The 26,353-nt window shown below is 39.0% G+C and overlaps 1 protein-coding gene across 2 annotated transcripts in view; it reads left to right on the forward strand.

Annotated features, from left to right (window-relative positions):
* Window positions 1-26,353, forward strand: part of PRICKLE2 (prickle planar cell polarity protein 2) — a 300,098-nt gene that overhangs the window by 149,681 nt on the left and 124,064 nt on the right. Inside the window, exon 1 of one of the 2 annotated variants that reach the window (XM_063426831.1) lies at window positions 15,951-16,155. The exons of the other annotated variant lie outside the window; for it this stretch is intronic. The gene's annotated coding sequence lies outside the window, so the exon portion shown is untranslated. Of the gene's footprint in view, window positions 1-15,950; window positions 16,156-26,353 lie in introns of those variants that run through there. 2 annotated transcript variants of the gene reach the window in all.

Genomic DNA, 26,353 nt, shown 5'->3' on the forward strand with positions numbered 1-26,353 from the left:
AGTAGCGTGGACACCCAGTACAGGTTGTTCTCCTTCAGCCTTTTTATATGAGGGTTCCTCAACAAGCACGACAGCATGAAAGACCCCATTTGCACAAGGTTGGATGCCGAGCTACTCATGTCCTGTTCCTCGTCCTCAGTGATCTCTCTGAAGGTATGTTCTTCCCCCCCAGCCACGTACAACACCACGGGTACCAGATAGGTGACAACGAGCACCCTGGGATGCCTTTTGTGGTTGGTCTTCCTCCTCAAAGCCACATCACATTCCTCCTCTGACTCCTCTTCCTCACAATCCTCTTCCAGTGATGGTGACCACAACTCTTCCTCTTCACGCTCATCTACGGCCTGATCCAGCACTCTTCGCAGGGCACGCTCCAGGAAGAAAACAAATGGTATGATGTCGCTTATGGTGCCTTCAGTGCGACTGACTAGGTTTGTCACTGATCCACCTGTGCGTTCAGGCGGACAGGAGTGCTGGTCCGGTGTGACTCTCTGCTTTCAGGCAAGTCAACCCCAAGACGGCCTGACACTGCCGTATCCGGGATGTGGAACAGTACCTGGGGAGCTGGGGGGGTGCCGTTGATGTGGAGCAAGACGCAGCAGCAGAAGAGGACTCAGCCAAGGAGGTTATGGAAAAGGATGGAGTAGGAGGAGTAGAGGAGGTGGCAGCAGACCTGCCTGCAAGTCATGGTGGTGTCACCAACTCCTCTGCAGAGCCACGCATTCCATGCTTGGCAGCCGTCAGCAGGTTTACCCAATGCGCAGTGTAGGTGATATACCTGCCCTGACCATGCTTTGCAGACCAGGTATCAGTGGTCAGATTGACCCTTGCCCCAACACTGTGTGCCAGACATGCTATTACTTCCTTTTGCACAATTGAGTACAGGTTGCGGGTTGCCTTTTGTGCAAAGAAATTTCGTCCGGGTACCTTCCACTGCGGTGTCCCAATAGCTACAATTTTTTTTGAACGCCTCAGACTCCACCAGCTTGTATGGTAAAAGCTGGCGGGCTAAGAGTTCAGTCAAGCCAGCTGTCAGACGCTGGGCAAGGGGGTGACTTTGTGACATTGGATTCTTAAGCTCAAACATGTCCTTGACAGACACCTGACTGTAGGCAGATGAGCAGGAACTGCTCAAGGCGAGAGACGGAGGGGCGGATGGTTGAGAGGGGGCAAGGAGGACAGCAGTGGTTAACGTGGCTGAAGATGCTGGACAAGGAGGATGGCGGCTTTGAGTTTGTGTGCTGCTTGTACTCATGTGTTGATCCCATAGGCGTTTGTGATGTGCGATCATGTGCCTTCGCAAAGCAGTTGTACCTAGGTGGGTGTTGGACTTCCCACGACTCAGTTTCTTTTGGCACAGGTTGCAAATGGCATTGCTGTTGTCAGAGGCAGACACACAAAAAAATGCCACACTGCTGAGCTCTGCAATGACTGCATTCTGGTGGTGGCAACAGCATGCGTTGATTGGCGTGCTGTCTGGCTAACCCCGGGTGCCGATGCATGCTGTCTGACGGTGCCACTAGCTCCTTGCGACGACCTCCCCCTGCTTCCAACTCGTCTCCTCCTCCTCCTCTCTGTCTCCCCATCTGAACTTTCCCCCTGTTCTTCTTCTCTTCTAGCGGGCACCCACGTGACATCCACGGACGCATCGTTATCATCAACCGCTTCACTTGTATCTGACAACTCAGCAAAGGAAGCAGCAGGTACAACATCATCATCATCACATCGTACGTGTTGAATGACTGAGACATATCCCTGTTATCTACATCCACTTGCAATAATGGTTGTGCATCACTCATTTCTTCCAACTGATGTATAAATAACTCCTCTGACAGATCAAGTGAAGCGGCTGTGGTGCTAGTGTTGGTGGTGGCGGCAGGCGGGCGAGTGGTAACTTGAAAGGTGCCCGAAGCTAAGCTAGAGGAGGATGGTGCATCAAGGTTCCGAGCGGAAGCTGTAGAAGATTGGGTGTCCTGTGTTAGCCAGTCAACTATGTCCTCAGAACTTTTCAAGTTCAGGGTACGTGGCCTCTGAACACTGGGCATTATTCTAGGGCCAAAGGGAATCACAGAACCACGACCACGATGGCCCCTGCGGGGTGGCCTGCCTCTGCCTGTCTTTTTTTTTTCGATTAGTGGTACTATGAGTGCAAGCTATTGTGACAACAGATATGAGTGGCACTGGTGTGACACTGTGCCCTGGCAAGCCCTGAAACGCACACTCATGAAGGAAACTGACTGCTATTATATTACAGTCCAAAAAGTTTTGTTTTTGTTAAATGCAAGCTATTGGGACACCAGTGAGTGAGTGGTGGCACTGGGTTAGTGGGCAAAGTATACGCTGTGAGCCTGACACACAGGCTGGCAGACAACTAACTGCTATTCAATCTATTAGTCAATTTTTTTTTTTTTTTTTAAATGTACACTACTGTTACACCAGATATGAGTTGCACTGGTGTGACACTGTGCCCTGGCAGGCCCTGAAACGCACACTAGTGAATGAAACTGACTGCTATTATATTACAGTCCAAACATTTTTTTTTGTTAAATGCAAGCTATTGTGACACCAGTGAGTGAGTGGTGGCACTGGGCAAGTGGGCACAGTATATGCTGTGAGCCTGACACACAGGCTGGCTGGCAGGCAGGCAACTGCAATTACATTACACAGAAGAAAAAAAAGCAGACTGATGTTCTAGCCCTAAAAAGGGCTTTTTGGGGTGCTGTCCTTACAGCAGAGATCAGATGAGTCCTTCAGGACTGTAGTGGACACTGAATACACTAGCCTAGCTATCAATTTCCCTATCAAATCAGCAGCAGCTACACTGTCCCTATTCTCACTAAGAATGCAGCTTCACAATGAATGTAAAATGGATGCTGTCCAGGAGGTGGAAGGGTCTGGGAGGGAGGGTCTGCTGCTGAATGGCTGGAATGTGTCTGCTGACTGTGAGGTACAGGCCAGGGTCAAAGTTTACTCAATGATGACGAATAGGGGGCGGACCGAACAGCGCATGTGTTCGCCATCCGTGGCGAACGCGAACAAGCGATGTTCGCCAGGAACTATTCGCCAGCGAACAGTTCGTGACCTCACTAGTTATTATTAAATAAAGGTCAGAAATGAATTGGTTAAATAAGATGTTATTTTACCACTTATGAATCAGAACTTCTGAAAATAACGCTAAAATGCCATTTCACATTTTTTACTTTTGACACATTAAGACTATTCTGCTGGAGAAAAAAAAATTGTTTATAGATCACATATGGTATTACCTATCCATTTCTATATTTAACATATACCAAGCAGGCCCGGACTGGCCAACGGGCAAACCGGGCACGATGGCCATGGGCCGAGGCCAGCAGGGGAGATCACAGGATCTCCCATGCAGGCTCATGCAGGGCAGCACCGGACCCAAGAAGGACCACTGTCCCTTCATGGGCTGGAGGTAAGATTTGTGCGTCCTGGGCAGCCTTCCTTTTTCCCATGGAAACACGCGACAATGCTCGTTAATACTGGTGCTAGCGAGAGGGAGAAGCATGGTATGTACCCTGCAGAGGTACAGACCAAGTAACCGGACCACTGGACCATCAGCATGCTAATAAGAGGGAGGGGAGTGCAAAATATATATATATATATATATATATATATTTAAATTAATTAAGCAACCATATTACCCCTAATACACCCCCTGCTTCATATCCCCTATTAACCCACTACACCCCCTGCTTCATACCCCTTATTAACCCACTACACCCCCTGCCATCATACTCCCTATTAAAACACTACACCTCCTGCCATCTTATTCCTATTAACTCACTACACCCCCTGCCATCTTATTCCTATTAACTCACTACACCCCCTGCCATCCTGCCCCCTATTGACACACTACATCCCCTGCACTTACACACAACACACTCTCTATGCCCCTTATATACAACCCCTTCACTTACACACACACACTAAACACACTTGATACCCCTTTAAGTACACACACTACACCCTCTGCACTTACACACAAACACATTACACACACTCTATAACCGTTATACACACCACACACCCTTCACTCACATACACACAGTACACAAACTCTATACCCCTAAATATACACTACACGGTCTCCACTCACACGCTCTATACCCCCTATAAACACATACTACACGCCTTGCACTTTCACACCACACACTCCATATCCCACCTTCAATGTGATAAAGTGGTTACAGTGCCTAGAGTGTCCCATTTAAATAGATTGAGAACGAGATGATGATTGTTTCCGTCTAATAACCATAAGCTCTCAAGTTTTCCTCCTAACTGTTCAAGGTTCAGCAGAATCATCCCAAATTCTTGACCAAGTTGGTCTTGGGTCTATGGTTTGTTTGTTTGTTTCGTTGTTTGTCATGGGTTGAATCCATATAATCGATTTCTTTAAATGTTGAAATGGATTTAGAATTTGCCTGCTTTACTGATTTGTACCACGACTTTGCAACAAACAGAATATGTTGCTGATTAAACCCACTCCCTCTTAGTGCTTGAACAAAATTAATCTTTGCAAATGTAGAGAGCTGTGCAGTAAAATGCAAATATGGTTAACTTCAAATCTTCCATTTAACATTTCCGTTTAATTTTAAACTTTATTTCGGAGTCATCATAGACAAATAACAGGAACGTGTCTGCCATGGGCAATTCCGCTGTTCTCAAGGCAGACTGTTTCCAAGTTGTGTCTTGCGATATGTTGTTTATGCACAACAGTACATTTTGAGTTCATGTAGCTATGGAAAAATCTTTATTGATACATCTAAGTATAATATTAATTTTATCTTGTATCCACTTCGGAATGCTGTATAGCAGGCTCTAGGTGTAGAAAATTCTGTATCCTGGTTTAGGAAATAAAAAGAACTGCTACTAGTAGCTAGATGGTTTAAGGACACTTGCAGGGAGAAGGTAAAGCAGATGGATTTCTTGCGAAGTGTCCAGGGAAAGTACCATACTGTTGAATATATAGACTATTAATCATACTCCCTTTACGTAGAGACTTCTTTCGTTTTACAAAGAAAGTCAGCAGGATTTCTTCTGATAATTGCATTGTAAAGAACGTTCTACCATAATCCATCTCCTTTGGACCTCAATAATTTTTAATGTGTTTAGCCTTCGGAGGATCCTTCTCTTGTCATGGGTGTGAAAATTGACCACTTTAATCTTCAAAAGAGCAAAAGAAAATTACAAGTGTCTAAGTGAACACTCTCAGGTCTTTATAGTTCAGGTCAATCCCATTAATTTTTCATCTCTTCGGGAGCTAGTTCATTGACAAATGGCCATGGCTTGTTTGATTAAAATAGCAAGTGTCGGTAGCTGGAGATAAAGTGGTGTCTGAAAGTAAGGATGGATGATTCTTTGCTGACACCTAAAAAAGTACAAAATATTTCATTTAAATGCAATTCCAGACCTGCTTTTTCTAACCTATTATTGCAATCATATATTAAATATAATTATGCAAAAAGTTAAATTAATAGGGAAATAGAAAGGGAAAAGTCTTGTAACTAGTTGTTACCCAGTGAAATAAAGCTTAACTGTTATTATTATACAATAAAATAAGTGCACAATGTGGGGGTGATTAGGGACTAATGCTCAAACACCTAAAAAGTGGTATCCCCTACACCACTTAACAATACATAGCATACATACATACAAAGGCGGAGCTCAATGCAGCAAATATTCTGAAAAGTAAAACAATGCAGCAAAATAGTGTAACACAGTATATGAAAATTTCCAATATAAGAGTGTAGTAATATTACTCACAAGCCTAGAGTCATACCGTCATATGACTCAGGTTGTATACGCCTTTGGACCATTCAAGGTTGTCCAGACCCCTTCTGTATAAGGTGCTTTCTTTAAAGTGCTGTGATCTTTCCTTCCAAGTGCTTTGGGTTCCTCCTTTCCCTTTTTGGCCGGTTGCAAATAATAGATACACCAGGTCCAGGGTAGTGAATCCAATAAAGTGCTTTATTCATTTAAAAAATTTCAAAAAGTATAAAAGAAATATATCAGTACCAGATGTGTACCTGGATAGACTAAATAGTCAATGTCAATTGTCCAAAACGCGTTTCGCCTTGTTAAAAGGCTTCCTCAGTTGGCTGTTCTGTCTCTTCCTCTCTCCTTCTGTTTTTAAATCGCCCGCTTCAGATTGTTGGTCCTTGTACTTCCGTTTCCTGTTTCTCGTTACGTGGAACGCACGTGCGTTCCACTGTGCGTCCTCACTTTTTTTTTTTTTTTGGCCATTATTTCGGTGGAACGCTACCTGCGTCGTGTTTCCGCTTCCGGTTTTGCGGCTTGTGGAACGCACGTGCGTTCCAGCGTGCGTTTACCACGATCTCATCAGTTATAATCACTAGGCAGGAACTCATACATATGTGAATACATATAAATAGTGTAATCCTTCATATCAGAACTGGACCTTATTAATTCAATGTGTTCAATTCCAGAGTTACTCTTATAATACTGCTGTATTTCTATCTTGGTATATCTTTCAAGAGTAACTTTTATATGGATGTTTAATGTTTTGGTTATATTTACCTCCATGTATATTAGGTACTATAATCATGGATATGTTTATAAAAAAAGGAGACCGTTTAAAATGAACTTGTAAAAAGGCAGTACTGATATGAAAACATACTGATAAAATGAAGTAATGTTTCAAAGCCAATTTTGAAACATTAAAATGAAATTGTAAATAAAAGGCAGTGCTGATATGATTTAGAAAACATACTGATAAAATGAAGTAATGTTGCAAAGCCAATTTTTAAAAACAATTAATTGAGATGTCCCATGTTAATTCATAAAATGGCATAATTCAAAATCATTATTTAGCCCATGTGGGGTCATAGTATTAAAATTGTAAATAAATTTCATCTCTTCCCTTCCAATTTTTTTAATATAGTCGCCACCTCTCCAATCCTTCTTCACCGTTTTGATTGCCATAAAAATTAGTCCTTCAGGGTTAAGGTTGTGGACTTTTTTTAAAATGGTTTGAGACGCTATGCGTCTCTATTCCCTTTCTTATGTTGCGTTCCACGTAACGAGAAACCGGAAACGGAAGTACAAGGACCAACAATCTGAAGCGGGCGATTTAAAAACAGAAGGAGAGAGGAAGAGACAGAACAGCCAACTGAGGAAGCCTTTTAACAAGGCGAAACGCGTTTTGGACAATTGACATTGACTATTTAGTCTATCCAGGTACACATCTGGTACTGATATATTTCTTTTATACTTTTTGAAATTTTTTAAATGAATAAAGCACTTTATTGGATTCACTACCCTGGACCTGGTGTATCTATTATTTGCAACCGGCCAAAAAGGGAAAGGAGGAACCCAAAGCACTTGGAAGGAAAGATCACAGCACTTTAAAGAAAGCACCTTATACAGAAGGGGTCTGGACAACCTTGAATGGTCCAAAGGCGTATACAACCTGAGTCATATGACGGTATGACTCTAGGCTTGTGAGTAATATTACTACACTCTTATATTGGAAATTTTCATATACTGTGTTACACTATTTTGCTGCATTGTTTTACTTTTCAGAATATTTGCTGCATTGAGCTCCGCCTTTGTATGTATAACTGTTATTATTACGTTAAAGGAACACTATAGTCACCAGACAACTACAGCTAATCTACAGTATACATGTATAGTGAGTATAGTCCATATCTGCAAGCATTTTGCTGTAAGCACTGCCTTTTAAAGTGGGTCAAGATTTACATTGCCCCCTAGGGACTCCTCCAGTGGCAGTCAATCAGACGGTCACTAAAGGGGCTTAATGGGTCTGTGCATGGAGACTTTGAACTTTACCCATAGAGATGCATCTCTATGAGGAGAGGCTGATTGGCCAGGGTGGTGTTTAGCGTTGCCATCCCCCCTCCCCCATACCTTCTTGCCTGAGATAATCAAAATTGATGGGAAAGCATTGGATTGGATGAGATAGTCAATTCTGATGATCTCAGCCAAGGAGGCAAATCTTGGGCAGAGCCAACTCCGGCAGACCCGAGCGGCACTGGAATAAGAGTACGTTTTTACATTATTTAAGGGGGGAAAGGGAGGCTGGGGACCTAATTAGTGTTTTTAACACTATAGGGTCAATAATACATGTTTGTATTCCTGACCCTATAGTGTTCCTTTAAAACAGAATTATTCTGAAATAAACACATAAAACAACACAAGTCACAAGTTAAAAATAACAGCTAAGAATGGATCACAATTGCAAATTGTGAGAATATTACATCTATAAAGCATCATAATGTAGCTATAACTGATAGTAATGTATCAAACATGTAACAAGAGAGGTCTGAGTGTCTCTCCAAGTACTCAATTAATATATTATCAAATATCTATGTGGCAAAGATGCCTCTGCCACAAGCTCCTGGAGGAGCCTGCTGGCTAGCCTCCTGCCAAAGGACTATGGGCCATGTATAAAACCTTTTAAAAGACTTGCTTCGTGTGGTTTCCCTGTATTGCTCGGGAACCGAACAAACTCATGAACTGCGGACCACCTCTGAACATGTTAACCCCCTATTAACCTCTGCTGACACCTCAATCATTGTCCTCACACTAGGGATTCTAAGTGTTCGGCTGGGTGGCTGCCGGTCTTATGTACGAACACGTGGGAACTGAGTTGGCGGCCATCTTGTTCGCACGAACGCAGGCAGTGGTGTTTGGTCGTCGAGTGCATGGAACTAAAGTTGGACACTCTAAATTGCGAACACCGCTGAACTTTTACGAACGCCTGCTTCGTTACTATTCATGTCAGGAGAGTGCCATTCAGTAGCATTGTTCAAATGAACTAGGTGAACAATCACTACCTTGGAACCAGTCGGTATTTTGTTTGGTTTTGGACACTCTGTTAATGTATGGAGGATGGGAATGCTATACTGGTGAAAATTATCTACTATACAGCTATACTCTCTGGAGGAGAGCTTTGACCACTGGGAGCTGATGGGAAGAGACGGTGAGACACCAACCAAGCTGCGGCGGCTTAGGGGCTGAAAGTGCTTATAGTGTCCCAGCGATGGCTAGGAAGCATATTTGGCGGAGGTACCCAGTCGGGGTACCAGGAAGTCCGCCACAATCTATAGTTAATCTGAGTGAAAAAAAGTCACCTAAACATTATGCCTTAATATCTGACTCCGTGTAAAATCTATAGCTGATCGCAAAACAGTTCCATGCCTAAATTGCCCATTGAGTAAGTCTGTTAGCTCAGTGTACAGATCGTGTGAGCATAATGTCAGTCAAATCTCCTATTTTGCACAGAGTTAGACACAAGGGTTACCACCCCCAGTTTTCGCTTGTCCTGAACCCTTCATGATTAGCTCTATTCTCCATTTTTAATAAAAAAATAGATGCACAGCTTTGAAGTTCTTGTTATGGATCACCAAACTGAATTGAGTCTGCCAGTCACATTATTTCATTATATCCTATTAGATCATTGCCGATGGTCGAATTCCTTTTTTTTTGTATATATATTTAAATATTTCTGTTATTAAAGTTAAACACTTATAATTCGACAAGTGCACATTCTGATACAGTTCAACATGTACAAAATTATAAGATTATTTATTCATTATCCTTTTAAACAAAATGATGAAACTTATTATGCCAATGGGGTGAATGGGGGTTTTAACTGGGTAATTTACCATTCAAATGTGATGTGCTAGCCCTAAAAAAGAATAGGATTACAATTTTAGTGTTACGCTAAAGATATCACCTTGAATAAGCGGTAATGGTGATTTTGATTGCCGCTGTTTGTGAGCTGCTACAGTGGCGATATCTCGATCTGGTGTCTGGTATAAATGTGCTTAACGCCATGTGTATCACTGGGTAACACATCATATCAAGTTTGATAAAGTACTGAAAGCATGTGCATGGACTTAAAATGAGGTACTTATCATTAGTCTTCAATACTGTCCTTTTGCATTATCCATTACAGAATGACTGAAGGCAATTGCACTCATTTATTCCTAAAAAATATAGACTGGTAAGTGAGTGGTTCAATCATGAGATGTATTTTCTATGCTGTTTGAATTCTGGTGTCTAGTGGATTAAAAATCAGTATATTAAGGATATAATGCACGACTGGAATATAAAGTAATGAAAATGTGCTATTGCTAGCATGTCAAATAGAGAGGGGGTTTTCAAATTAGCTTCCTAACTTCAAGTTAATTTATAATTTGCTATTAAAATAGCAAAAATCATTGAATTAAAAAGTGTGTTATCAAAAGATTGATCTAGTGGAATCGTAGGCTTGACCACTAAATTTATTTGAATCAAATGGTTACAGTGTGCTAAAGTCATCCTGTTTCAGCATCATTTGATATTTAAGACACATTAGAATAAACTATGTATTATGAGCAAAAAGGCCACTGAGGGGTTTTGGAGACCTCATAAGCAACCATTAGATAGGATGTCTGGTGGTTTACAAATAACTCTAGAACCCTGTGATGGCATTATCAACCCAAAATACATACACTGCCATTTGCGGGAAAAAATATAATGTCAGGGGACAATACCAGTGTGGCTGGAAAATCTGTGCAACCGACGAGGTATTGGCTTTATTGCCCTGATTATAAACTGTGTACGTTCTAAACCCTTCATTTTTTTGTAAAATTTATTAGCTTATTTATGTAATCTTTTTTTAACAAATCAACTGGTAATCCGCTGTAAGGGGCATTGACCAAATAAAACCAGCAAAGGTATGCATTACACATAATCAGCATTCAAATCATAAAAAGAACACTAATCTGTTAAGAGTTGTTTTCTGAGAAACAAGTTAAAGAAAATAAAACCCATATGTGTTTAATGTTGTACCTAATCTTTATTAAAAGTTATTCTTTGACATTCAATAATCCTTAAGTAGCTGTTGTTTCCAGTAACAAAACAGCTGCATGCAGTTTATATGAATGGCTTACAGATGCATGAATAGTTTATGTTTATAGACTGTAAGCTCTTCTGGTCAGATTCCTTGTGCTAGGATTTGTAAACAGACAGTGTTACCTTTAACATTTCTGTTATACCTGCCTTTTGTCCACCTAGGTGCTGCAAGGTATGTTGGTATGTGTTCAATAAAACATATTATTAATTCTAGTCTGGATCCAATATATATCAAAGAAATAGTTTTCTAGACGTTGTAAAGTAGACATGAATAAAGCAGAATGTTATGTGCAATGTGGCATATATTTCTAACTTTGCCAAGTGTATCTCATTTCCCCATTTTTATATTTCTGGAGTTGTGGTCAGGACCAATGTCATTGTGGCTCGGTCTCAAAACTAGAAATCGATGTGAGCCTGAAAGGGATCTCACCTTGATGAAGATTCGCACAGGCATGATTGATTAAACAAGTGTTGAAAGACGGGACCCCCCACCACCACCATTAAAGGCTTAATTAGCCATACACACATATTCTTGGTGACCTCAATAAAATTTTTTATCTAAATCAATTCATAGTCACTATCACTAAAATATATATATATATATATATTTGTGTATTGCTTTGTATTGTCAATCACTGTGTTTGTTGATCTTGTGGATTATTGTTCCAGCAGTTATTTTGTTTCATTTCTCCAGCTCTAGAAGCATTACGTGAGCACTTTGCAGGTAATTGTGAAATCAACAATTAAGCCACATAATGATGAATGTTTCTTAGTAAATTGATTTCCATGTATGTTGAAATGCAACACACTCAGCTGAGCAAGCAATCTCGTTAGCTAAGTGTTGTCTTAGCATGTCTGAGAGGAAGTGATTTAATTCTGATACAGCAAAGTGATTACTCCAAAGTGGAGCAATTTCGAATGTATACTTGGTTTGGGATGATTCAAATTGATGGGAACGGCTGCTGTACTAAAATAACCTGTGTCCCTTGTTATCGCTTGATGCTTGCTCCCTGCCCCCCCTTAAATACCGGATTCTTGGTTTTTTGGAATGTTATAGGGTCAAATATAGGGCTTGTGAAGTTCAGTTTTACATATTGGAATTTGCCAAATTGCTTTGCTGGGCCCATGTTTCCTTTGAGGCTGTATGGCAGTCCAGGAATGAAAATTACCTTTATCATGGTATAAGTTTGCAAAAGTAGATAACCCATGGTATTCAAAGTGGCATTTTAACTGTGAATGTCATAATACTGTTGGCTTTTACTGCAATAAAATATAGCATGTTTAATTTTTCAGTTTATATACATTGAAATTTACAAGATTAGTAATGTTGCCTTTGAGACCGTATCATAGCACAGAAATGAGAATTACCCTCATGATAGCATACCATTTGCAAAAGTAGTTATCTAATGTATCTGTGTTTGTATGTGCCGGTGTGTGTAAAGGTGTGTATATCTGTGTTTTTATGCGCCAGTGTGTGTATCTCTCTGTCCGTGTGTGTATGTATGTGTGTATATGTATCTGACACGCAAATACACACACTGGCACACAGATACTCACTGACACACACCTTGACACACAGATATACACAGTCAGATACACACTGACACACACATCTTGACTCACAAATACACACACACGCAGATATGCACGGTGACACATACACACTTGCACCCACAGATACACACTGACACATACACACACTCAGACACACATACTCTTTGACAGACACACATACAAACACATATACACTCTCATTGACAAGAACAGATACATTCTCACTGACAAGTATATACAATCTCACACACTCACTGACAAGCACACATTTACTCTCACTGACAAATACACACATATGCTTTGACAGACACACAAACACATACAAACTCCCTAACAGACACACATACAATTTTTTTTTTTTTTTTTTACATTTTACTCCACCCAGCCCCCCTACCTTTTGGATTGCTGGCATGGAGTCCCTGAGGTCCAGTGGGGCTGCTGGGTGGCTGGCATGGAGTCCCTGGGGTCCAGTGGGGCTGCTGAGCAGCTGGCATGTAGTCCCTGGGGTCCAGTGGGGCTGCTGAGCGTCTGGCATGCGGGCAGCGAGGGAGCCATGATCTCCCTGCTCAGCTCCCTCTCGCACCTCTTAGTGATGCCGATGCCGGAGTGACATCCTGTACTGGCTCCAGCATCACTGCTGTGCGTGCGAGGGAGCTGAGCTGAGCAGGGATATCACTGCCCACTGCTCCCTCGCCACCCGCAGCCATTTTATTTTAACAAATTTTGGAGGAGCCCCAAACGCTGCTCTAGAGACAACTTTGTATTAGTAACAATGTAATTAGGAAATCGCATGTTCTGCTAGGGTCTCCCTAACAAAAAAATGATAGTATAAAATCTAAAGTTACACATTTAGGAGTAGGTTTAGACAGATTAATTCCTCCTATTGGGGGTTACCAATCCAGGGCAGGTGGACAGAATATTCAAAATATAATGACTGCTTGAAACAGGCGATTGGCTCTACTTGTATTGTTGTTGAGTAAAGCAGAGGGTTTACTTTAATAAGAGGCGGTAAATGTGTAGACGATGTGTAAACGATGTGCATAGAGGTGAAAGTAAATGTGTTGGGCCTGCCAAATGCTGATGGTTAGTTGGTGGATTGAAAGATTGCTTTAATCTGGTCCCACCACTAGGCTGTAGGATTTAATACAGAGAAAGTTCGGGTCCCCTAATCATCAGGATTGTTGTAGTTTGAACATTTTAATTCTTCTACTTTTTATAAACTGACAGAAAGATGTAATGAATATGTTAATGACTTGTAGCTATAGAGAAGGGGAAGACCCTCCAGTGATTACTGGAGGTGTGGAAAGCTAATAATTATTATTAAATAAGGTTGACATGGCCCATGTAAGAGAGAGTACCAGCTTTCCATGGTTAAATAGTTTATCTGATATTTTATTGATTATGGGAGTGAAGTTTAAAGCAAATGGCTTGTGAGGAACTTTTGGGAGCTGAGTACCAAGGTATAGAGGCAGGGGCCATGTGAGTGCTCTAGGAGTGATTCCCAACAGCATTGTTGAGTTGCTTAGGTATTGACCTTGGAACTTCATCAGGTTGTTAGAGAACCTGCTGGACCTCCCAAAATCAATGCAAGTTTGTAGTGATCGTACTCACAGTGATTGCACTGAAACCTTAGTTGGATTACAGCAAACAGGAAGAAGAAAGTGATGTTGAAGAGGATATGCAAGTAGGTGCTTTCTTGGACTGCTCCACCCTAAATGGGACAGCATGCATACCATTTGTGGATATACAAACAGTAAGGGTAACTGCTACTCGTCCGGGCTAAATTTAAAATGCTTGTGATGAGTGGAAATTTGGATCCCTGCATAGAAATCATATACAGTATTATTTTTGGAGCTAAATAGAAATAGAGAGGGGCACAAAGGTCAAGCTGAAAAATTAACTATTAAAATAATAATAATTTAAAACATGATTTTTTTTTTTTTTTTTTTAAAGCTTGTAACCCCCCCACTCCCCACCAAACATAACAAACTGTAGCATAACTATGTATTTCTCCTAGGTTCGTGACATATCTGATACATCCCTTAAACAGAAAATGCAGCTGAAAATATCTGCAGTGCCAAGTTATCCATGGTCTTGAGAGGCACTAAAAATATATTTTTATTCATTCACTTTGTTTCTTATTATCAATAGAATGCCAACATTTTCCACATCATTGAACAATAGATACATTAAGCAAAAGTAGTGATTCAATGCTTTACAATCTATATTTAGACCAGCCTACCGGTCGGCCCCCAAACAAACAAGACTCTTGCAGAGAGCACCGTGCAAGCGTATTTAATTATGCTCTTGTACTGTACTGCTGGAAAAAGTTCTCTGGTGTCTTCGGGTGCATATCACCAGGTCACTAAATCACTAAATTGTGATGGCTAAAGAGGAGCCCAAAATCCAGGCTGTCCTGTTTGGGAGCCCCGATTTTGGCAATTGATAAAAATCAAGCTTTTTTTTTGCCACAATTCCCAAGTCACACAATATTCTAGTCTAACACCAATTTTTTTTTTTATTTTTTAAGTCTCCATATTACCTGACAGACCACCTTGTCACCCAGTGTTGGGCAAACTGAAGGAAAGAGCAGTACAAGTGAGCGATTGTTGCATGTATAATGATATTCAGGGCATAAAAACCTCTACCTGGGCACGTCAGCAGCGCTCAGTATATGGTCAGCCCTGACACTGCTTTACAGGCAGGCATGGTTTCCATCAACACCATCCATCTCCTGGTATCAGACCTGCCAAAGTTGTATACAACGTTATACATAGTTGAGAGCCATTTACCTCCAAGGCTTACAATTTTAACAAAATGAAAAGGTGCTCGGGAGTTATTAAAATCAATCCATTGTCATTGGAAGGTAAAACGTGCATATTGTCTTTGAGCTCTTATAGTGGAATTATTATTATTAGTAGTAGCATTTATATAGCACCAACATATTCCACAGTGTTTTACAATTCTAAAATGGGGATATTAGACAGGTAATTCACATACAGAATACAACAGAGACAGAGGTGAAAAATTCCTGTAGGCATTTTCAAGCAGGAACCAGTCACTAACCACTGATGCATCCTCAAGGTCAAACATCTGAGAATAAGTTTATTTAGAATTGTGTACATTTATACTGTATCTGAGAACAAGCTGTCATTGGGCTGATTTGAAATCCATGGTTTGAAATGTATTATCGGCAAAAATAATTCTGTAGTCCTCAAAGCTGGCAATAAATCCAGTTTCCGTTATGTACTGATATGTCAGCTTTTCTTGGTTTTTTAGTAAAGTATTCTTTTAAATCTCCATCTTCCATGCATGAAACAGTTAATTTGAGTTTGCAGGGGGGGGTCCCCCCCCCCTTTTTTTTGGTCAGAGCATGTGTGGGGGTGGAGCCTGTTAAATCACATTAATGACCTAACATTTGCTGTTTTACTAAAAATCTCCTGAAACCAGGAAGTCGGTTCAAATGGCCGCTTTCTAGTCTATGGAAGAATGCTTCTCCACCTCTTGCTGTGTACCCCAGAGGGCCTCTACAGAAATTTCTCTGTTTGCTGCAGTCTTCACTCTGTTCTCATTAGGAAGAAGTTAAGAAAAAGTGTTTATTATTCGTTACTTTTCTTTGTTGGTTATCCTCTTGTACACAGAGATAGCATCCAAATCCATTCTACAACTGTGATATAGTTTTATTCTACCTTGGTAAGTAAACATTTCTTCCCTCATCGATCATAAGCATGCATGTTTTTTAAATTTAATTTAATTTTAATTTTTTTTTTGCTTTATTTATTTCTTAATGAAACGTGACCAAATCTGCAGCATGCTGCTTATATTCCAGAAGTCCAGTCGATGGAACGTTTCTTGTTTACGATCCATGGTATCAATTTCTAATTGAGACCATCTAGAAACGTTAGAAGACGAGCTATAGGCAGCCGGTAAATGTTTGTAGCTCATTTTCTTTTATATTGATCCAATAAATGGCTACAGATGCTATGCTACTCCATAACTCGTTACTGGGATTCCTGGGAGCAGAGCTGACATCTCATCTGTACTTTAAATGTAATGTATGGCTTCTCAGCTGTTGTGGAGATTTGTGCGGAATGACAAAATTCTAATCATAAAACTTTTCACAGCTGTTTTCAATAACGTTATTTTTAACTTTAGAGACAGAGCTACTGCTTTGCTTTGCCTGGTATGTATGCATGCGAGATGTCTTCTCAGTTTCAGCTGTACAACTAAAAGAATCTAAAACATAGAGGGTTATGATATGTTAAATTGTATCAGTCAGTGGCAGCAAATGTAAGATATTCCCTTATTGAGGATAAGTCCTTTACAAATTGAGTTTATAGTTTAAATAATAAATATATAAATATATATATATATTAAAATAACATTTTAAGTAGAACTCCACAATTTAGAATGTTCTAGAGAAGTCACCCATGTAAACAATTGACATAATTTTTGTCAAGTAGAGTGATTCTCTCTACTTGACAAAGAAAGCTTACCGAAACCAATTGAATGAGGTAGCATGTGCCGCCATTTTGAAAACGTGAATATGTACTTCTTCCCCCACGTTTCTTCTACTACAATATATTTGAGTGTGAGTGCTACCTCTAACAAAAGTGCCAGACTTAAAAAAGAGCCAATCATGGTTTTTAGATGTGTCAGAAGCCAATGGGGACTCAACACAAACAAACTGAAGAGGTCTCAACTTGTCTTGCAATGGCAGTGTCTTGACTCTTGAGAAAAAAAAATCAAGGGCGCTTGGCATTTAATTTGTGAAACGGTTTGTGAGCCCTAAAACAATGAACTGCCTTCTTAAATCGAAGACTTATTAAAGTGAACAAATGTTGTTGAACATATATTATTAAAAATGTGAGTTGTTTGTCTTTCTGTGCATGTTTGTAATAACACCTGTATTAGCTACTTTTATATGTTGAAGGCTATAAAATAGTCTTATCGCAAATATGACTGATCTCTTTTAAGAGGAAAACAGATGGCACAAAGAGGAAGCCTTCAATAACACATTTTGAGCTGTGTTATGGACTGACGTTTTTCTTTACGCTCAGTGGATTCTATAACTGCCTGTTCTCATGCTTTGCACTAACATAATCCCATGAAATCTTTCTTTATGTGTTTTATTTTCCTCTGTAAAAGCACTTGCCAATTTATCACATTGCTGGCTGGTTGCACTTCTGATTCTAATTTGGCAAAGGTGTTTTTTCCCTTTGGAATGTTTTATGTGACATTTAGAAACCTCATTTTTCTTTAAGTTGTTTTGATACCTCAGGTTTACCACTAAAGTTTGTGGCGAGTTAGTTATCTGTAGACTGTTCTTGTTTCGAAACAGATGGGCTTATCTATGTATGGATATTGGCATCAAGAACCATTTTTATGGCGGTCTTTTTAATTTAGTCTTCTCAGAATACTGACACAGACTTGTAGATATAATGCCATCTAGTCTTCGTTAACCAAAGAGGGTTCATATAAACGTGATTAAAATTCTGTCTTTTTTTTTTTCTTCATTTGAATGTTTTTTTTTTTGTTTTTTTTAATATATATATATATATTTTATTTGAGAATGAGATAGTAGATGTAATCTTTGTCATGGCTTTTATAAGGAGTACTCACTTACAGTACAAGCTTGCAGCACCTATTTTATTGTCACAGTCAACGTGTAAAAGATGTCCACCCTCTAGATCAGATGACTGTAAGGATTGAGGGCGAGTTCTTGCCCAAACCTACAGAAACCTTGCTCTTTCTTGTTTTCACATGATGCCATATTACCACAGAGAAAATGCAGTGATATCTGCTAGTGCAAAAAGATTTCTGTTACCTCACTAGACAACCAGTGAAAAAGCCACCCTACTGCCCTAACAGTATTTAAACAGGACTCCTCCTGATATTGATGTTATATAGATTGTTTGCGTTATTGCTGATACCAATAGACGACGTAGGAGTGTAAGATGTCTAGTCTAGAGTGTGCTGAATTATTTACTTCCATATAAAATAGAATTGTGGCTTATAAATCAATTTCTAATGGAAATGTGGTGGAAGACCATGTTTAACATATATTGACTTCATTTTAATAATAATGACCTTATCAGTGGGACCTGCCAACCACCTCCATATAATATGAAGTAGCCATATCGGTTGAATCACGAAATGTTTTTTTTCTTGCATTATGGGTAATTTGTTTTAGGGATTGTAATACTTAAATATCTGACAACGAAAGGGTTAAAATGGAACTGTCCTTTCTCAATATTGTCTTGGCTTTCTGTATGTAATTGTTATAAACTCAGTCCTATGGTGTCATAGAATATATAGTATCTGGAGGTGGGGAAACATAATTTTTCTTTTTCTCCATGCCAAGTGTAATGTGTGCCCTGACTATGCCTAGACTGAACTGGATTGTTTTACGTCCATTGCTAAATCGTTCGTTTTAGATAAGTTGCAGATGATTTTTTTTTCAATGTTTTATTCATTGGTGTGTTTTACTGAAAAGCAATAGTTCCCTTTTAAGACTGTTCTTACTTTTTCATATGTGGGAGGACTCCCATCATTTGGCAGCTAAAACCTTTGGTGTCTTGTCTTTTTGGGGCATTGGAAAAAAATATAGGGACGCTATAGGCAACCCAGACCACTTCTTCTCATTAAAGTGGCCTGGGTGCAGTGTCCCTGTCCCCCTTAGTCCTGCAATGTAAAACATTGCAGTTTTTGAGACTGCAATGCAGTGTTTACATTGTAGTACTTAGACTGCCTCTATTGTCTGTCTATCAGATAGCCATTAGAGGGGCTTCTTGGAGTTTTGTTTGACTATGCTGGACATTCTCAAGCTTGGCATGATGAGGATGTCCAAAATAAGAGAAAACCCAATTGGAAAGCGTTGAAGCAATGCGTACCTACAGCTTAATACCCCACTGAATGACATCAGAGGAGGCAGGGCCAACCCAGCTCAAAGGAACATCAGCTCTGGAATCGGGTAAGTGATTAAAGGGGTTTTAACCCTAAATGTGCTGAAGGAAGGGCCACCAAGGGCATTATAATGTTAGAAATACAACTTTGTATTCCTAGCACTATAGTCTTTCTTTAACGCTAAACGTTATTAAAGCAAATACATCATAGTTCATTTTCAGTTATGCATGTAAGCACTGTCTGCACACAGTGTCTATTCTTGTTCTTTAAATGTGTGTAGGGCCGACGTACACGTAAAAATGTTTTCAGCACTAGCATAATGCCCCCCAATCCAATCATGGACCCACACATCCTCAATTATGGGCTGAATCAGAATCAACAGGTCCTCTGATTGACAAAATTAAACTTAAGCCAGGTGGGTCCCAGTTCATTTAAGATTTATACAATGGCCATTAAATGACCAAGTGCAAGGTAAAAGTAGGGTTAAGGGGGTTTTATAGTTGTAGTATTGTTTTAGATTAATGGGGGATTGGGCAGTTGCATTAGAATGATTTGGGTCTGCCTCAAAGGAACTGGAGTAAAAGAACACACCTTACACCGTAACTACTACAGCCCACTCTGCTGTATCCAGTCGACTCCAGCAGGAAAAGCCAGATTTAATTTTAGAGCAGACTGAGCCAATGCACAGAGTGTGATTTTTGGAAAGTAAACAAAAACAATTAAATACATTCTGTGACTCCTAAAAACTGTGAATAATTTTCCTCACATTTTTTGTGGTTAGTTAGGAATATGATTAAGCTTTGGCCAGCTGAAACTGACTAAGAGATTAGATCATATTTTGTAGACTCAAGGCATACAGCCCGACATTAAACAAGCAAATTCTGTTGCAGCCCAATGATTATTCTTTAAACTTGGCTCTTGACCGGGATATTTAATTTTGCTGTAATTTATTTACACAAACTTTTGTTGTTGTTGTTTTATTCTTGTCCGGTTCCCTGAGCATATTAATTATAAGAAATATGTCAGGTCTATGGACTTGGGTCATCATTTAAACATGCTCATCGGAAGTTCAACAGAATAGTCAATAGGAGCATGCCAGGCGGAACAATTACATTTTGTAAAGGGTGTATTTTTTTTAAATTCTGTTTAGACAACAATAACAGATTTTGCAGAACGGAGCTCATAATTTACGGGCGTAGTCAATCACTTGGCCATGGGCATGTTGCAGATTTTTGACAGTCAAATAGGATGATTTAGCAAACATCAAAAGGGAATTAAACTGGTTCTCAAATTTCTGTTCCTTCTAAAAGTTAGAACCATTGTCTAAAGTGAATATGCCTAAAGGCAGATTATCCCTCTACAACTAGCCCTCCCTTTTACTGTTAAGGTACCTGATCTGTTTGATCATAGTAATTCTCATTTATTACAAACATTTACACAGAGTTCAAGTAATATTTCATGGCTGTATATACATGTATTGAAGAGGGCATTTTTTTCCTGCAATTTTATAGAATTAATATACCAATATAATACTTTTTAACAAGTGCAGTAATTGTGAAATGGCATTTCAATTGTTGCTTGTTTTCTTTGGCCAATACTGAAATACTGCTGCTAAGGATTAGTGTGTGATGGATTTAGAGGGTCCTTAGAATTATGGGGGATTTCAAAATACAAAGGTTCACAGTAGGGTATATTTTTAGGTTAGTGGGGACTTGGGGTTAAGGGACGGAGATAATATGTATAGTATTTGCACTTTTGTAACGTCAACATTTTAAAGCTGACATTTATTTTAAAGAGGATGATCTACTTCAGCGTTTCTTAACCTTTTACTGAAAATTACCCCTGCAGGGCTAAAACAATTATCAAGTACCCCTGCCTCGAGAAAGTAATTTCTATTGATTTAAATTGAAATTCCAAATGAAACGTGCAGACACTGATAATTAAGTTAATCCTATTTTGGAGAATAAAGGTAGTAAAGAATATTTTTTAAAATAAATATGACAGAATATGAATATTGTGTATGTAAGGAGGAGAATATAAACTATTAATCTGAAGTATAAAAGTCACAAAGGGAAAATATAACACACACATAATAGTTACATACAGAGGACACTGAAACACACACATTTACACTGACACAAACACACATTTACACACAGAGGACATTGACATACACAACCACACATTTGCCCCCAGAAGACATACACATTCTTTGAAAGACACAAACACACACTCACTGACAGGCACATACTCACTGAGAGACATATACACATTTACTCATACACTGACAAATTATTTTATTATTATTTTTATTTAAGTCACCCAGCCTCCCTACCTTTGGGAGAGCTAGAGTGAATACTTTCCTTGGGGTCCAGTGTGTTGCTGTTGTCATCTTCAGGCTCTTCCAGCACTACTCCCTTGAGTGCTGTTTAGTGATGCATGGGCCAGAGTGATGTCATAACCCGGCTCCTGGCATCACCGCAGGGTGTGCAAGGGAGCAGTGTCTGAAGATCATGAAGAGTACAGCTCCCTCTCCACCTCCATACTTGCCCAGCCAGCTGCCTCTTGGGGGGTGCTAAGTTGGTGCCAGCCACCTTTTGGCATACCCCCTGCCTTTGGTGCACATACTCATGATCTGCTTGTTAGTTATTAACAAGCTTCATTACTACGGATAGTACAAACAGGTTGCGCCAGTATAAAAAAAGTAAACAAATTACAAAAAGAGAATAAAAAGTAGATACTAAAGAATATATAAAATGAAATAAAATGAAGTAGAATAAAAAAATTAAACTAAGGAATAAAGTCCAGAAATTTATTTTTCAGTCTATACCATCCGTATTGGGTGTACATGTGGATGGAAGAGAGAGAAAGAAGAATACTACTACTAGTATTTAGTATATTTGGTTAATGACAGACAACAAAGTGCTTACATTACCACTCACATTTGTTTGGAGCTTACGTACTCCAGTAATATCAGCATGTAGCGGTATTACCTGTACTAGTGGATATAGGTGTAAGCAGAGCCAGTTTTGTAGACCTTAGTAGAACATAAAATGACAGAGTAAAATCCAGTGGTGCAATATTATAGCTACAGGGTACAAGTGCCAAAGAAAATTACATGTACACTCGCATGTGTAGCACTTTGTATTAAAGCTAGAATTTTCAGGTATAAGGTGGTATAATCCCCACCCAGGGATATAGTTGATACACTTGTCCTCCTGCTGTGTTCACATAAAAAATAACAGAATATAGTGCTCTCTATGCAAAATTACATATGGATAGAAATGAAAATATACTCAGTTTTGTGAGCTATGGAGAGGTAGCTCTTTTTCTCTTCTATTCTTATATGCAATGAGGACGAAACAGACTGCAAAATAATTAAGGCCATTAGAAGATTTTCTGGACTTTATGGTATTCCTTATTTTAATTTTTTTTATTGTACATTATTTCATTTATAAATTCTACAATATCTACTTTTTGTTCCCTTTTTTATTTATCTCCTGTTTTATTTAACATTTGTTCTTCTTAGACTTATTTTATATTGGTGCACTATGTTTGTACTATTTGCATTCAGTCTGCCTGAGCTAGAACTTCCAGCGCTTTAACTTTCTTTTTCTATTTTTGACATTATTACGGATGCTATTTGAGTTGGTTATTTGAGATTCAATTTGTGTATGCTAGCCTTTATGTAGTCATTAAACGTTTAGGTAAGAACCTTTGCCAAAATGTTACTCTAGAAAGAGAAGGTAATATTTTTGTGCTGCTTAGTCACTCATGTGACTTCTCTAACTATTCTTTGCTGGATTTGAACTGTTTTGGTTCTAGATTCAATATAAGCTATATCTTAACAAAATCACCTTTTTTGTACATGCAGTCCTCTGAGATGTGGCAATGACCCCACTGCTAATATCACAGAGTCAATAAAAAGTTACATTATCCCACATGCTATGCATCTGCACAGGTTTGGCACAAAAGCCTTTAAAATGAACTGGCTCTTGATGGATTGTCTTGTTTCATAATGGGATTGGAGTAAAGCCACAACCTTTGGAGAATGTATTCCGTTAAATGGATGACTGCTAACTGGTTCTACGTATACTGGTGGAATTATATTGTTTGGGAGGGTTGACAAGACTATTGACAGGCTCCTGCAAGTAGGTTGAGGGTCTCAATCTTTTTCTAGTTACTACTTCTATGTAATTTCCTATTTTAATACTAGGGTTTTGATTCCACTTAAAGGAACACTCAAACTTTGAAAATGTGTTCATTTATTTGTTAAGATTACTTGTTAAAAAAATGAATTTATGCCCTATTAGGATGCATAGTGTATCTGTGGCAATCGCTTAATCTGCCAATCCAGTGCTACTTATGAAGAAACGACCTCTATGAGAAGTATTTGTCCTGTTTGGCATACGTTTTCTGTGTTTAATGATGCTGATCATGAAGTCCTTCAAAAAAATGAAAAATCCTATGGTCAAAGAGGCTATAGTGGCTGTTGGCATACCAGCCAATAGAGGGGTGTTTTCTGGGAAAATTTACAATTTCTTAGAAATGACAATGGTGTGCATTGTCAGATAAAATTCACTTATATATACCAAAGCACATATATGCACCAATGTAACTACATTGGTATCTAGTATTTTTGGTGCTTAGAGTGTCCATTTAAAAACCGTGAGACTTGGCAAGTTAATGCCAACATGTAATAACCTTGCCATTTGAAGGTACAAACAGACTGTAGAGATAAAAACACCAGACTCTACCAGAAGGACTTGGAGTGGAAGAGTGAATCTGTCATTCTAATACAATCGGTCGGAGTGTGCAATACTTGAAGCTGCTATGTTGAATTGCCTATGTACATCTAGTTATTGGTATAAATGGTGTTATCATTTTGAAAACCTCCTTGTTTTTCTTGCCTATGTAGTTGAAGTGGTCTATGTGATGAAAGAAGATAAAAGATATGGGAGATATGTGCATTTGAACTGTTTGTTTGTGATTGCATACATTTATGTTTATTCTGTTTCTCTGAGGTGATACTATGCTATGAAATGTGTTTTTAGTCTCCAGTGACCGTCTGTTCCTTTAGTTGTTGTCAGCTGTGGTTTAGTGGATTGGAGGAACCTCCGAGGATTACAAACAAAAGCAGTGAAGTAGATGTGATTCCTGTGTGTGTTCTCACATTTTGCTGTGGTTTGAACTAGATTATGACTTTTTGCACTTATCTTCAATGATTTATGTCTAACCATTTGAAAACCAGAACGATGATACTATGTGATCAGGGCACTGAGCATTACTTCCATGTATCATACAATGTTTGTTTAAGATCTCTCTCCCTCTTTCTGTTCATCCAGCTATCTATATAGTCTAGGAACTACAACCATTTCATCTCACTAAAGTGGTTGTAGTGCTTGGAGACCCCTGACATACCCACACCTCTTTATCCTGCAATTGGGTGCGATCAACTTAGCTTAGTTGTCAATTGTTGTACTTTCCATTTCGTTCTGTTTGTTTGTTTGTTTTTGTTGAGCTGCAATGATAAAAAAAAAATCAGAAAATAATACATCCGCATTTTTAATTTTCCATTGTCTCTTTATTTAATTTTTACGGCGTCTTTGTGTACTCTGCACAGTGTGCATTCCGTGTAAACACAGCATAGTTTAAAATATGCACTGACAAATATGGGATGACTGATGATTAGTGTTCTTTAGCAGACTGTTTCGGCAAACTCCTTCTAATGCTGTGTGTTTCAAAATGCACGTTTATTGCCATCCACGAACACTGGGCATTTAAAATACAAAATATTCTGGAAATAGACTCCTTCAGACTGAGATATTTTTTCATAGCTGAATATCCAAAACATAGCCATGGGCTATCCTGGTGCTCTGGGGCTTTTGTTAGTTTTTCATTGAGATGGACACTCCAATCTCCATAACAGTTTATTTTTATTTATTGCTTTACAGAGGCCTTCTGTCCCTGCCCCCCTAAACATAAAAACGTACTACTCCAACCATTTTCAGAAATCGTTCCCGTACTTAACGATGTCTTAGGGGTAAGATATATGTGCTTCCCAATATTTGTAGTTTCCTAAGAGGATGTGCAGCACGTGTTTCTGGGGATTGTAATTCATCTGACAATTAAAATACAACTCACAGGACCACCTACTGTTCCCCCTAAAAAGTCTTGCTTTACCATAGAAAGTTATAGGAGCATCATGATTGCTTGAGTCCCTTCATGGTCAGACAAAGACTACAATGACAATGAGTTTTACAACAGCACAAGAGCTTACATTTTTTTCTAGACTTTTTTATTTTTCATACATTGTTTTTGCATAAATATAATGCATTAAAAACGAAAGGGTCCACTGCCGCCTGGAATGTTGCTTTCAATTTTTTTGTTGCGTCATATGCAAGCTGTCAACAGGCGACGTGACAAACAGTTGAAGTCTACTTAGTTCAACCTACTCATTCGTCACTGCAAGCATTGCTGTGGCCTATACCATTTGGGGCAAAGTATGTTCCAACACTAGCATGCCTACAGTACCCTGAAAGAAGTGAATAGGAAAATCTGCTTTACATATTCCTACATGTCACTTGATACATATCTCTACTGAATCACTCACCCTGGCAGACATATCATCATTTACTTGGTTGAGCGAAAATGGAACTGTCACCAACTTAAAGGGTTGACTGATAGTCTATAAATGTGATACTTTGTTAAATTAAGTGCTATTTTGTTCATGACTGTTCTAGAATTTGCTAATTTTGAACTATGTCTGCTAAATGTAATATGTTTCAGCTAGATTATATATTATATTGCATTACAGTGCAATATATAATTCATTTGTTTTGCTTAGTTTCGTAAAACTGTTGAAAGCTAAAAAAAAATGTACTTTTTTTCAGGCTCGACCAGTATAATATTTTTCCATATACTGAATATTTTATTTTTAGAATAATTTTGATTGCAGTTTATCCATACATTCTATGTAGTCATT

The sequence above is a fragment of the Pelobates fuscus genome, chromosome 7, assembly GCF_036172605.1.
Source record: "Pelobates fuscus isolate aPelFus1 chromosome 7, aPelFus1.pri, whole genome shotgun sequence".
NCBI lineage: Eukaryota > Metazoa > Chordata > Amphibia > Anura > Pelobatidae > Pelobates > Pelobates fuscus.